Here is a 14,896-nt window from a genome sequence, read left to right as displayed (position 1 = left end):
TTCATCATATAGTTTTCTCGATACAATTTCTATATGCTTAAGATACTCATCTTTAAACTTACTAAAAATTAAGATGTCATCTAGGTAAACAACAACAAATTTACCAATGTAGTCCTTGAGTACTTCATTCATGAGTCTCACGAATGTGCTAGGGGCATTTGAGAGTCCAAATGGCATAACAAGCCATTCATAAAGTCCTTCTGTGGTATTGAAGTCTATCTTCCATTCATCTCCCTCCTTGATTGGGATTTGGTGGTAACCACTCTTGAGGTCTATCCTAGTAAAATACTTAGCACACCCTAAACAATCTATCAAATCTTCAATTCTGGGAATAGGAAATCTATACCTGATTGTAATCTGGTTGATGGCTCTCGAATCAGTGAACAGTCTCCAAGTACCTCCCTTCTTTGGTGCCAACACACTGGGCACGACACATGGGCTGATGCTTTTCCTTATCAAACCATTGTCCAAAAGCTCTTGTATTTGTTTGGCTATGTCCTGGTTCTGCTCTGGTGTCATCTTATAGGCTTCCTTATTAGGCAAAAAAGCTCGAGGTATGAAGTCAATTTGGTGACTAATGGCATGTTGAGGAGGCAACATTGTAGGTGTTCCATCACTAATGATATTCTTGAACTGTTTTAGTATCTGTTGCACTTCATTGGGAATGCACACTTTCTTTTCCTTTCTTTCCTCTTTATGTTTCACTACAAGTGCAAACCCCACTCCTTCTCCTTCCTTGAGGGTGTTAATGAACTCCTTCTCACCAACTAGCAGCACATTGGAGCCCTTAGGTCTGCTTCCTTCTTCATCTTTTAAGGACTTAATTTTGTAAGTAACTCCATCTTTTTGGAAAGTATAGGAATTATTTTCTCCATGGTGTACTGCTTTCCTGTCAAATTGCCAGGGTCTACCTAAGAGTAGGTGGCATGCATCCATTGGCAAGATATCACACAAAATCTTGTCTTTGTAACTTCCTATAGTGAACTCCACCCAAGTTTGTTCATTCACTAGAACATGTTGCTCCTTATTGAGCCAAGTAACCCTATAAGGATCACTATGTGGAATTATTTGTAGCTTAAGTTTACTTACTCCTTCTTCTAACACAATATTGTCAGTGGAACCTGAATCTATCACCACTTTGCACACTTTAACCATAATCTTGCATTTTATCCTAAACAAGGATCTTCTTTGGCTAGGTTCCTCCTTAACTGGTTCTTTGATCAAGACTCTTCTCATCATGAGATTTTCTCCACTCTCATAATCTAAACTCACTTCTGATGCCTTCACATTTTCTACATCTTCTTGAATATAGTTTACTCTTCTTTCACCTCCTTAGGATGAAGAAGTCTTCTCAGGAGATCTATAAGTTGGGTGTCCAAGCCGATAGCAATTGTAGCACTTCATTGTGGCAAAATAGGACCCTCTTCCTGATCCACTAGACCTTCTTCTATTCAAGTTACTAGATCCCCTTCCTCTATAGATGCTCTTGCTATTGGAATCCCCACTTTTCTCTACCAATTTGGATTCCTCTTGGGATCTTTGGTCTACACCTCTACCACTATAGCTACCTCTATGACATCTACCATCTCTTCCTCTACCTCTGCCTCTGCTACTTTGTTCATGTTTCTTCTTTCTCTTTTCCTCCACCTTCAGTGCCAATTGATATCACTTATGCACGGTGTTAGGACTTAACAAACTCAACTCCTCTTGAATATTCCATCTCAAGCCATTCAAGTATTTGGCTACCTTGATCCTCTCATCCTCTACCACCTTGGATCTCAGACACAAGTTCTGAAATTCCTTAGTGTAGTTGCTCACATCCATGTCTCTTTGTCTCAAGTTTTGTCTCCTCTTGTGCAACTAGATTTCATAGTCTTCAAGGATATAGGTTTCCCTCATCTTGGCTAACATGCCCTTCCAAATAGCTATGGGGTTCTTACCCTCTTTTTGCCTCTCTTCTTGGATAAATTTCCACCAAGTTAAGGTTGCTCCTATCAATCTAGACTTAGCTACCTTTACCTTTTGGGCTTCACTGATTCCATCACACTCAAAGTGATTCTCCATTCCTTCAATCCATTTCATAACTACTTCAGGATCCATTTTCCCATGGAAAAGTGGCACTCCTTCTAAATATTTTCCTCCTAAAGATTTAATTGCTTTAAGGAAAGGTTCTTCCCATAGAATAGGGTCTGGTTCAGGTATCCTATCCTCTTCTACTAATTCTTTTGCATTCCCTTCATTGACCTTGATTGTCACTTTCTTAGTTTTGTCTTCAACTACGTCTAGTTTGTTCTCCAGTTATAGTAATCTTTCTCTCGGGAGTCTATTCTCTTCCTCCTAATCTTCTACCCTCTTGGCTAACTCTACATTGGTCACCATTCTGATACTATTTTCTCCTACGGATTCAGTGCCTGACATCAACAAGTTTCTTTCCAACTCTTAACTTGCTCTGATACCACTTTGATAGGGAGAGACCTAATTTGCCACCACCTGGAGTTCTCGATGGTGTAATCTGATTTTCTATTAAGGCCCATAGTCTTCTCCTATGTGCTCCCCTACCAATAGTTTAGTTTGCTTGTTTTACCTTGCTCAAGCTCACAAGGTAAGCTTGCTCACAATATCCTTGCAGGGGTGCAGGACTGACAACACTTGTTCTCTCTCTTTGCAAAACCACCCTTCATGTTTAGCTTGGAAAACTCTCTCCTTTTGGTTATAAAATGATAGAGTTCTAGGGCTTATAGCCTTCTGGATCTTCTTCTAGTTCTCAATAGATTCCTCCCCTACAAGCTATCTCCTTTACACTACTGACACATAGTCGAACTTTCACCAAGCTCGCCTAGGGCTAGTTTAGAGGAATAGCTAAAGCCATCTCTTGGACTTCCATAAATGAAAACCTATTGTACATGATTGGCTCTGCTTGACAACCTCCAATGGTCATGTGGAGTTTCAAGCCAGAGCCATGTTGTTATTTACAAGCAGGGAACCAAAACTGAAAAAGGAAAAACTTATTTACAGATTCTAAGCTTCTTCTCAGGTTCAACCCAGTAACTCACAAAACAGAGAAATGAAGCGTTTACATTGATTGCAATAGTGAACTTAAAGATTCTAAAACATTATTGCAATTCATAATAGAAATCAGCCACTGAAAGGAAACTAGAAAATAGGCTTCTTCTTTTATTCAAGAAAATAGATACATTCTCCATGGCAAGTTATTACAATCAACAACAACCCATTTACAAATGCTTGTTGGGTCTTTTATACATTCCTCCCTTTGTCATGAACTCCTCCTATTGGACAGGATTGATTTCATTACCAACGGTTTCCAGCAGTAACTGTCAGACAGGTTCTATTGGAGCATAGGGGTAACATCCAAACAAGGTTATTGGTGTCCGATGAAAACCTCCAACTCTTTGCACTTCTTATTGGGCCATCAAGAAGTATTCGAAACTTTACTTCCGATGATCGATGATAATTTTTCGCCACTCGCACTTTTTCCATTGGGCATCGGGATAGCAAGATATCCCTTTGATCGATAGCCAATGCTTTCCTCCGCTTGCTGGGCGTTTCCATCAGGTCGGCAGGAAGACTACAAACATTTTAACCCGATGGCTGATGACAACTGAGCGTGGAAGTTAGCCTCATCGGGTTATCGGTGTAGGGTGAAACCCCTCTTGCCGATCTCTGATACTCCATCCAGGGAATGCACTCCAATCCACTGCTTTCTCATCGGGACGTTGGGGTAGCTTGAACCGACTCCTTCCAATATCCAATGAATTCACCAACAAACAACCCATCGGAATAAGTTATCCCGATGCACTTAAGAGATGCCATTTAAACTGAGAAAACACACATTAGAACTAAATCACACCAAAAATTTTGAAAACTTTAAAAATGTCAACAAAACTGGGTGCTCCTACACCATGGTGGAGGTGAATATTCACCTGAGTTTGTGTTATTTGAAGAACTAGGTGAGCTTGGAGGACTGAAACTGGAGTTTGAACTTCCACTTGAGCTTGTGGGGAGAGGAGGAGGAATAATATTATCTTCCATATTTATAATTATTAATGGATTTTTCTACACATCATCTTTCCACTATCATACTCCCCCTTCATGAAAAATCACATCCTGGCAAACTATCCATTGTTTTGTCTCAAGATTATAGAATCTTTAGCCTTTAGCTGCAATAGAGTATCCCACAAAGATACAAAGTTAGGATTTGGCACCCAACTTCTTCTTCTTTTGAACTAGAATATGCGCATATACCAAGCATCCAAAGACACAAAGATGAGCCACTGAAGGCTTGTGACCACTCTAGGCTTCCTTTGGAGTATGTTTTGGAACTGCTTTCATGGGACTACGGTTGAGAATATACACTCTAGTGGCAACTGCTTCTCCCCAAAAACTACTTGGAAGGTTTTTTGTTGGAATCCAATAACACTGAGAGGGGGAGTGAATCAGTGTTATACCAGAATGATCAATTTTAGCCTTTTTAAAATAGGCATACACCAATTGATATACGGTACATATAGAATTGAAAGAAGTAAATGAATCAATAAGATAATCACATAAATGAGAATCATAAAACACAAAATTATACGTGGAAAACCTCAAAGAGGAAAAACCACGATGGGATTTGTGACCCATAATATCAATTCACTGGCCACATGAAGATATATTAAAAAATATGAGGGCCTTGCACTTTCAGGAAGGCTTACAACCTAGAGAACATTGCTCAATCACAAGAAGGAGCCTCACTGACTACAAATAAATCCAGACTACAATCCAGAGAAGTGTTGAATTGCTAAGATAGCATCTTCTATGCTAAAATACAGTTCCGGTTTAAGCTCTGTTTGTTCCAGTCTGAAACCCTAAACCCTTTACCGGAATAACCCTTACACAAATATCCTCACATACATAATCTCTCTCATATATTTTGCATCTCCTTCATTATTTCCTTATAATTACATATTCGCATGATGATTATCATTCAAAATGATCTATCAAAACTGACCTATATACCCTATACAATTTATCATGCCTTATGTTGTCTTACAAAGATATATACAATATCAAATTATATGTCGGCTAGATAACATGAATACATAAAAATTTAATACAATTTCCATTGCCGGATCCAAGAGATGTCGGCCTCTAATACCAATATCTTTTTTCTAAACCATGTTGGCATGTATTGCTGGTAACCAAATAAATCCTTTTGTCTTGCCGGTGCTGGTGCCGATGTAGTGTCTGTGAAGTGCCTGTCGGTACACAACTGAATGAAAACATGAAGCTGGAACAAGCTACCATGTTGCCATCAATGACAACATAGTGAAACTAACCAATTGAGTGTCAATTGGTAGCAATATCCTCCTTTGGCATTGATGGCAACACTCGTGTGGAAAATGGTCAAGGTTTCATCTGCCGGTTCCATCCTGCCTGCTCCCCTTGAGCTAAATATTCATTAATGTGAAATACTCCATACTCCCACATCTCCCTATCTCCATATCTATAACTCCCCCTAATGTATACAACTCCTTCTATCCTTTTTCACATCTATATCACTCCCCCTTTGACATCAATGCCATAAAAAATTCTAAAAAGAATGTCAAAGATTAAAAAAAAATTGTACAATGAATATCCCAAAAATATCTTACCGGAGCTTAACAAATTTCAAAATTTCTGGATGAGCCTTCTCTAATAGCTCAAGATAAGTATCCCAACTAGTTTTGAAAATGTTGGAAATGGATACAAGTCCACTTAATATATTTGCAAATGACTCTTTCTCATTTACCTCTACTGGTGTGGGATTTCCCACCATATCCATACATTCTTTCTTATGTACACTGAGTGAATCCAACCGGGGACTCACCAAGCCTCTCAGACTTCTGGCTCTTCTTGTAATTTTGTCTCTTTCCTTCTCAAAATCATAAATTTGGGCCTATAAATATTTGTACATTGCTCCAAAGAATTATCTATCAGTTTCAGCTTCTCATCAATCTTTTTCTTCTCAGATTCAATCACCTCATCAAATGCATCTCTTTTAGCCTGAGTGAACCTCTCCAGTGATTGTCGGTTTGATCCTTTGAAATATGCTCAGCAATTGTCTTAAGCTTGCCGGATGGGCTTGCTTCATTGTCAATCTTGCACTCCAGGACTAGTTTGTGTAAGACAGTGATTGACTGATCAATAATCCCCTTATCTATAGATCCCTCCTTCATTAGTTTTTGTGCTACCATCATCATGATTTCAGTAGGATTCATCTCTGTTATGTTTTTCTTTTCAACCTGTGAGGTGTCGATTGACAACCATGATGGACCAATTACCGGTTCTTTGTCGGATTCCCCTTTCTTCTCCTCTTATGATTTATCCTTTATAGCTTCATCACTTCACCGATGGCTTTGCCACTTGGTGCAGTTTGTGTAACTATTGGTTCCTCTATAGGAACTGTAACCTCAACCTGTACATTTGTATCTAGAGGACTATTATCCTGAATATTAGAATCATGTACATCATTAATTTGTTCACTTTCTGTATTAACCGGTATCTGAATATTTGTCTATACATTTATATCAACCGGGGGCTTAATTTCCACTATCTGAATATTTTTCAAAACTGAGGGTGAAGTACCCATAATTCCCTTTCCTTTTCCTTTAACCGGGGTGCCTACAGTGTCTATCTTGGATTCCAGTGAAGTAAAGAAACCTTGTTCTCTCCAAAGAACTTAACCCATGATTTTTGAGTCTCCTTTATTATTTCATTTACCATTCCTAGCATCAGACTAGTTATTCTACGTTCGCTATTAAAGACTTTTCTATCTGCCACCTCAAGTGTCCTTTCCATTTCCTTTGGAACAATAGTAACACAAACAGACAATAACTCTTGAATTTTAATATGCTTGTCTTCTTGCATAGTTCATAGTCTTCTAGCATCTAACATATTATATAGTTCAGCTGGTATTGGTTTTCAATTTCTAATAAGGCTTTCTTATAAATATCCAAATATAATAAGACTACTTCCTCTACCTCTCTTTGTTCATCATCCTCTAATTTTTCATAATAAAACTGTACATTATTTAACATGCCATCCTTAGTTATTTCATCTACTATCTCTGCACAAGTTTTAGGTGGAAGGATAGTCACATTACCAGATTGAATGGCCAGATCGATGTCACTCTTCTTTTTCCTCTTTGCAGTACCGGATGCAGCTGAAGATGTTGCCTTTGGTGCTTGCTTTTGTGCTGATATTTTGAATGTAACCTTCCTGACCAGTTTCTCTTTAGGTTCAACCTTTATTTCCTCTATTTTCTTTCTTACAACCCTCTTGAATGTCAAGGTTGTGTCATCCTCAGATTTTGACTCTGCTATAAAAAGTTCAATGTGTACTTATGGATTCTTTCTCTTCCTGCCTTTGTCTGGGACAACATCAATTAATGCTTTGATATCCTGTGAGACCTTCTCAACAAATTTTCTACCTTTTCCTTCTTGCTTCTCTCTCTTCTTGTGGCTGAACTCTGTTTCAACCTCTTGTGATTTTTGTTTTGCAGTACCACAGGGCTTCTCTGCCTCATCAATAGGTGCATCAATCAACATTTTTGCATAAGCCTGAAGAATTTGTGCATCCACTTCATAGGACATTTCCTCAATCCAAATCTTCTCGGGCTTAACCACTTCCATAAGTGTTTCAACCTTCTTCACTTTGAAGCATATGTCAGTTGAAATTTTTCTACAATGGGCTTAGGAACCCCTTCCCTAGAATTCATAGATTTCTGAAACCCCTTGAAATATCCCCATACTTTATCATCTCTCTGACTTCCTAAAGCAGCAATTGACTATTTCAATTGTCTCGCTACCAAGATGTCAAATGCCCATTGCCTTTTACCAAAACTGGGTGTATCATTCATGAAAAATAATATTAAGCAGACTATTAAGTTTCCATATCGGAAGGTTCCCTTCTTTTCTCCCTTAATATTTCCTAGGTTTATTGATAACTCATCTAACATCCAACCGCATAGATCCAATTTTACATTCTCTTTCATCATTATGTATGCAGCTAAAATGCAGGAACTTGAAACAGAATTCAGTCAGTTTGACTGAGTTACCTTATACTCAATGATCATGCTACCGAATCTAATGTATGTGTCAGTAATAGTGCTTATTCTCATAGATCTCCTATCAGATGTCACGCCAGTGATTTTGTTCATGAAATCATTCAAAACCTTCTTATTTGGATGTTGCCCAACTGATGGTAAACCAGTGATTGCCCTAATGAATTCCTTGGTGATCTTGTAAGGTCTATCTAAATAGATAAACTCCCCATGTACTTTTCTCAAAACATACCTAATTATCTCATTTTTGAATTCTGGGATGTCCAAAATGCCAATAAACCCTAAGTCTTCAATGTGCTTGTATACCGGTTTAATCTTTCCAGATTCTCCCATCAGCTCGCTCATGTACATGACCTTTATTTTTGATGTTCCCAAGTCCTCAATGTGACAATGTATATATTCCCTAACATCTTCAACATAGACAACTCCCTTCGGAACATGGTAAATTGCTCCAATCGAATCTTCTAGGGTAGCCACATGTGAATACCGCTTGAAAATTGGCCTGGGGCGGTCCTTGACCTCTACTATAATTGGGTTTGCAACAAAGATAGGAATAGATGATGATCTCGATTCCATCTTTAAAGATAAATACCTTTTGATTGCTCTTGATGAAAAGATTCAACAAATTCTTCCAGTTGCCGATGAAATTGCTCAAGAAGAAATCTGATTTCTCTGAAATACCTTGATTGCTCTTAGTCACTTTGAAATCGCTTTGAATGCAAGGTGATCAATAATGAAGTGAATTCAAACTTTTAACCTTCGAGAAAAATCTTAATCTTTCATTGACATAAATGACTGTCAGTGAAAGATATCAGATCTTGAACATAACATATGCATGTCGGATAAGCATCTCCAATATCTAGAACATCTTCTAGAACCTCTTCCCGGGGCATATGCAACATCTTCATGAATTTTGCCTACCCGTAAGGCATCTGCTTTAGTTACTGGATGAGCTACCTGCAGGTGCAGGAGCAACCTCCTCTACTAGATAAGTAACCGACGCATTTCCATCTGATGATTGTTCTTCAGTCTTCCTAACCCATCACTGAGTATGATTTTTCCATATTTCACTAACCTTCTCTTTCCCTTTCTTATTTGATCCTCCATCACCAACCGATGGATTTCAGCTTCTATAGAATTTAACAATATGTCCAACCTCATTACATGCATAACATATAACATTGTTCCTTTGAATTGCATTGCTAAAATTGGTGAAATTTCTTGACCTGCACTGATTAGCCATATGTCCAAACTTTCCACATGCATAGAATTTAACATTCACTCTGCAATCTTTTATCTTATGATCATACTTATTCCATTTAAAACATTTACCGGGAGTAGAATCAGGGTTCCGATTTGCTCTGTTTCTACATTGCCTAGCCATGTGACCAAATCTATTGCAAACAAAACATCTACGATTAAATTTATAAGCGTTAAATTACCTTATTGGTGGCTTATGGTTTTGATCTTCATTAGCAATACCGGAACTCTGTCCTTGCTCAAATCCAAGTCCATTGGAATCTCCAATCTGCCTTTGTCTCTTTAATAACTCATCTAGTTGTGCTGAGCTAATCTTGATTTTTTATTTATACCCACTTGCAGTAGTTAGATCTTCTATCAGAATTATCAGTTGTCTCTCAAGCTCTTGTTCATTACTCTGAGATTTTACTAAATCAGTTCTCAACATATCATTCTCATGAACCAGCCTACCACATTCTTCAAATTTGTTCTTCAGGGATACAACAAGATTTTCTTCCTTTTTCTTTCGGTCCTCAATATCCTTAGACATTCTCATAGTTATAACTTGCATTTCATTTTTCATAGCCATGTTCTCCTCACTCAATTTTTGACATTGTTCCTTAAGTGCATCTTTCTCTTCATCATCCTGACTTTGCAAAAGTTCCTTCCTCCTGGCTTGAACAGATGATAAACCCTCTTGTAGGACAAGAATGAATTCACTAGAAAAATTCAATTCATCTTGTAGCTTTAAGTTCTTCAACATTTCAGCATCATAATCTTCAAGTTCCATCTCAAGTTGCTTCTTTAAAGCCATGTCCATGGGTTTCAGATTTAGGATCTCCCTCAAGCTGTTAAACTTCCTCTGAGGCATAAGGCTCTGATACCAATTCTTGGAATCCAATAACACTGAGAGGGGTGGGTGCATCAGTGTTATACCGGAATGATCAATTTTAGTCTTATTAAAACATGCGTACACCAACCGGTATACTAGTACATACAAAATTGAAAGAAGTAAAGCAACCAATAAGACAATCACATAAATGAGAATCATAACACACAAAATTATACATTGAAATCCTCAAAGAAAAAAAACCATGGTGGGATTTGTGACCCACAATATCAATCCACTGGCCATATGAAGAGATATTACAAAATATGAGGGGCCTGCACTTGTAGGAAGTCTTACAGCCTAGAGCACACTGTTGAATCACAAGAAGGAGCCTCACTGACTACAAATAAATCCAGACTACAATCCAGAGAAGTGTTGAACTACTAAGATAGCATCTTGTATGCCAAAACACAGTTCCGGTTTAAGCTCTATTTGTTCCGGTCTGAAACCCTAAACCCTTTACCAGAATAACCCTTACATAAATATCCTCACATACATAATATCTCTGATATATTTTGCATCTCCTTAATTATCTCCTTACAATTAGATATTCGCATGATGATTAACATTCAAAATGATCTATCAAAATTGACCTATATACCCTATACAATTTATCATGCCTTATGTTGGCTTACAAAGATATATACAATATCAAATTACATGTCGGCTAGATAAGATGAATGCATAAATATTAAAAACAATTTCCGATGCCAGATCGAAGAGATGTTGGCCTCTAATATTGATAACCTTTTTCTAAACCATGTCGGCCTATATTGTCGGTAACCAAAGAAATCCTTTTGTCTTGTCGGTGCCGGTGTCAGTGTAGTGTCTGTGAAGTGCCTGCCAGTACACAACTGAACCAAAACATGAATCCTGAACAAGATACCAGGTTGCCATCAATGACAACATAGTGAAACAAACCAATTGAGTGTCAATTGCAAACATTTTTGTGTGCAACATGCTTCGTGCCATTTCCATTATGGTATAGTTCTTTCTTTCAGCACCACTATTTTGTTGAGGTGTATATGTGACAATAAGCTGTCTCTATATGCCATTCTTAAGAGAAAAATCAGCAAACTCATTAGAAGTAAACTCTTCCCCTCTATTTGTTCTGAGTATATTTATAGGATACCCACTTTGTTTTTCAGCCATTGCTTTAAAATTCTTGAAGCATGCAAAGGCTTCAGATTTCTGCAAGTAAAAAAAAAACCCAAGTGTGGTGAGAGTAATCATCAATGAAGGTCAAAAAATAAAGGTTCTTACCCAATGATTGCTCTTGCATGTCACCACAAATGTCAACATGCACAAGCTCTAGAGGAGATTTGGCTCTCCAAGTTTTTCCCACCGGAAAACTATCTTGATGGTGCTTGCTAATTATAATCATCATAAACTTCATTAGGAATAAATACAACATCAAAAACATTAGAGAGGCAACATGTAATATTTGTTTGAACTAAAAAGACATCTATAATATAATGCAATCTATACTATAGAGAACAAGGAATGGTCTTAGCTTGAAGTTGAGATAGGAGACATGTCTCTTGGTGGTATAGATAATCATAAGTAATACTCTTCTCTTTTAGAAGGTATCTATTGATAAAACTTGGGTACGTGAATTTGAGAAAATAGTTTTTATTTCGATCTTAAGAGGAGAAAAAGAATGAGAAAACATAGCCTAGAAACAAATCTTCCAGATGTTTTTAATTATGATAATCCAACAAGAGTTAGATATTGTGTTATGAGCTACATAGGACCCTAGAAGTGAAAACTTTTACAACCAAGGAAAATCGAAAAGGGTAGGTAAGATCAAATCCATAACACCTTTAAATAAGGAAAAACCAAAAGCTATGTTTCAGAGTTTTAATCGTACCACAAAAGAGACAATAAAGATGTGGACAAATGAATTTAAGGCAAGTTCCTACAAGGAGTTTGGTATACACATTTTTACAAGTAGTGAGTTTGGATTATGAGTTGACTTTGGATTTATAAGTTTACAAGATGAGTCTGTTCCATTTATTTATGCTGAAGTTAAGTTTCAAGATTGTGTTAAGTCTTCTTGAAAAGGGAAAGCAAGGAACAAGCTCCTTATACAGGACCTTGGGAGGAAGAACTTTGATGTTGTTGCCATTACACCACCTCCAATCCTTAAAACATCTTAAGTGACTACTAGAGGATAAGAGAATAGTAAGATTAGGAGGAACTAGATTTTGAACTTTTAGCATAGGAATCTTATCTAAGTTGTAATTTAAATAAAAGAAAAGTCCAATTTGTTGTCATGATTTCCATGTCAAACTAGCAAGATCCCACAAGTCGATAAACACTTGGATACCTTTCTTGAAAAAGAATTTGGCTTTTAACTGAGTAACCTTAGCTAATAACAGGTTATTTTATTGAATCAAGTGATCCCGTCATATTAAGGATATTGCAAAGCTAAGATCATGGCTGAAAGAATGATCAAATCAACACAACTTTTCTGAGACCAATTGCCAAGATTTGGATATGCAATTCAGAGGTGATGAACCATGCAGCTTAAATTATTGAGCTAGAAGTATGTTTTTATTCCATTGGATGGTTATCTGAGCCTTACAAGTAGTTTATGTTTGTATATAGCACCCAATTAGAAGTCTCCAAGGAGCATTAACTTTCAACACTCTTGCAATCCATTTAGTAAAAAGATAGATTCCTTATGAGAATTTATCAATGATACCTAGTTCTCTCTTGTTCTTAGTGAGGATACAATGAGACCATGATGTGGTAGGAATTCTTTTTTAGTTCACCGCCTGAACCAAATAAAGTTGTAAATGAGCTAGGTGAGCTAGTTATAACACGCTTTGGAGGGTACCTAGCAAGAGGATGTGTAAAAATTAGTAGCCAAAAGGATTTTATTAGCCATTTGTATTCACCTAGCATAGAGATAAATTAATTTGTGATCCAAGACAAAATTTTGGATTTGATTTTATTAAAAAACCACTTCTGCATATCCTTCAAGAAAATTCTTATCCCAAAGGGAATTCCAAGATACCTTGAAATAATTTCATGTTTAATATATTTCCATTCTTTTGGAATCCATGGTGAATGTAGAATGGGGCTTGTCATCCAAAATTTTATTTTATGCATCACTAATTTGGAGCCCAAGATGGTACAATGAAAATTAAGGGTGTCTAGAAAATTACTAATGTCTTCAATAGAGTTGTGTATGAATATCATGATGTCATCGACAAAGTGGGAGTTATGTAATGGTTTGGACCTCTCCAAGTTTAATCTAATAAGAACATAACTAATTCCTAATGGTTAATCAATAATTAATTGAAAAATAAGCCTATGGAAAAAAAATTATTAATGTATCCCATTGAATCCCATTTAATTATGAAAATTACTTGTTTCATCACTAGTGTGGGTATTTATTAAGCTCTCATCCATGAAGAAACTCTATTCCCTCAACAATCATCACATTGGGTGAGTGAATAGAGTTCGCTAAATTTTAAGAAGAGAAAAAAAAGGGAAAAAAAAAGAGGTAATCATTTAATATACCAAGGCAACTCAATCACTAGGTATTTCTTGTTGGCAAATGCACACTCCAATGAGAAATTGTAGGTGATTGAAGGTATTGTAATTGATGGAAAACTTACAATCATATGACACCAGTAGGCATCGACACCGACAGACTCTACACTGACATACAGTGCACTAGCACCGAAAAGATTGATTACCGACAAGAATTTTGTTTAATTATATTTTGTATTTAATTGTAAAATCTTTTTGTAAGCCGACATGGAGGATTGTAATAAGACTCATATAAGTATGAGATCTTGTAGATCATTTAGTAGTAGAGGAGATGGTTAGATTATTGCAGACCTAATATGCGAATTGTAAGGCGGATTTTGGATAAGGGTTTATGATTATTGAAAAGCTTAAACCGGTACTAAACCTGGCATAGCAGATGCTGATCTGAAGTAGTACATGACATTGGATTTGTATAATCCATTTTTTTAAGTCAGTGAGACTTCTTTTGTAACTGAGGAGTAAGCTCTAGACACTTGGCCTTCCTACATATGCAGGACCCTATTGTAATAGTAATATTCTCTTATTTTCCAGTAAGCGAATATTGTGGGTCACAAACCCCATCGAGGTTTTTCCCACACCGGGTTTCCTTGTTAAAATATTGTGTTATGGTGTGTCTTTCATGTTGTGCTTATTGTTCTTATTTATTGCATTAATTTTGGTTTACCAGTACAGAGTTTTGGAATGATTTTCATATAATAAGTTCAGAAAATTCATTAATCGGTTAGATACTGATTCACCCCCACCTCTTAGTATCGTTGGGATTCCTAACATTTCTTTGGTGTCAAGTCTCAAGAATATAATTGTAGAGGGTTTTGAAAATAAAAGTGACATCTTCCAAGTTCAAATTTTCATTTTTGCTAAAGCTATGGACAGATCTTATCAAAACTATTACCAATGAATTTTTAGTAACATATGTTTGTGATTAAAGATGTTAAATTTTCATGGTCCATGTTATTGAATTTGAAATATTTTGGATTTGACTATGTGAATATTTTTCATACCAATGTTTACTCACAGTATATGGTTCAAAATGTTGATAGAAAAATGTTCATACTATCAAATGGTTCAAACCTTTCAAATTCAACATGTTTGAAATCTCA

This window comes from Cryptomeria japonica, chromosome 5 (assembly GCF_030272615.1).
Source record: "Cryptomeria japonica chromosome 5, Sugi_1.0, whole genome shotgun sequence".
NCBI classification, from domain to species: Eukaryota; Viridiplantae; Streptophyta; class Pinopsida; order Cupressales; family Cupressaceae; genus Cryptomeria; species Cryptomeria japonica.
This window is presented reverse-complemented; position numbering follows the sequence as displayed.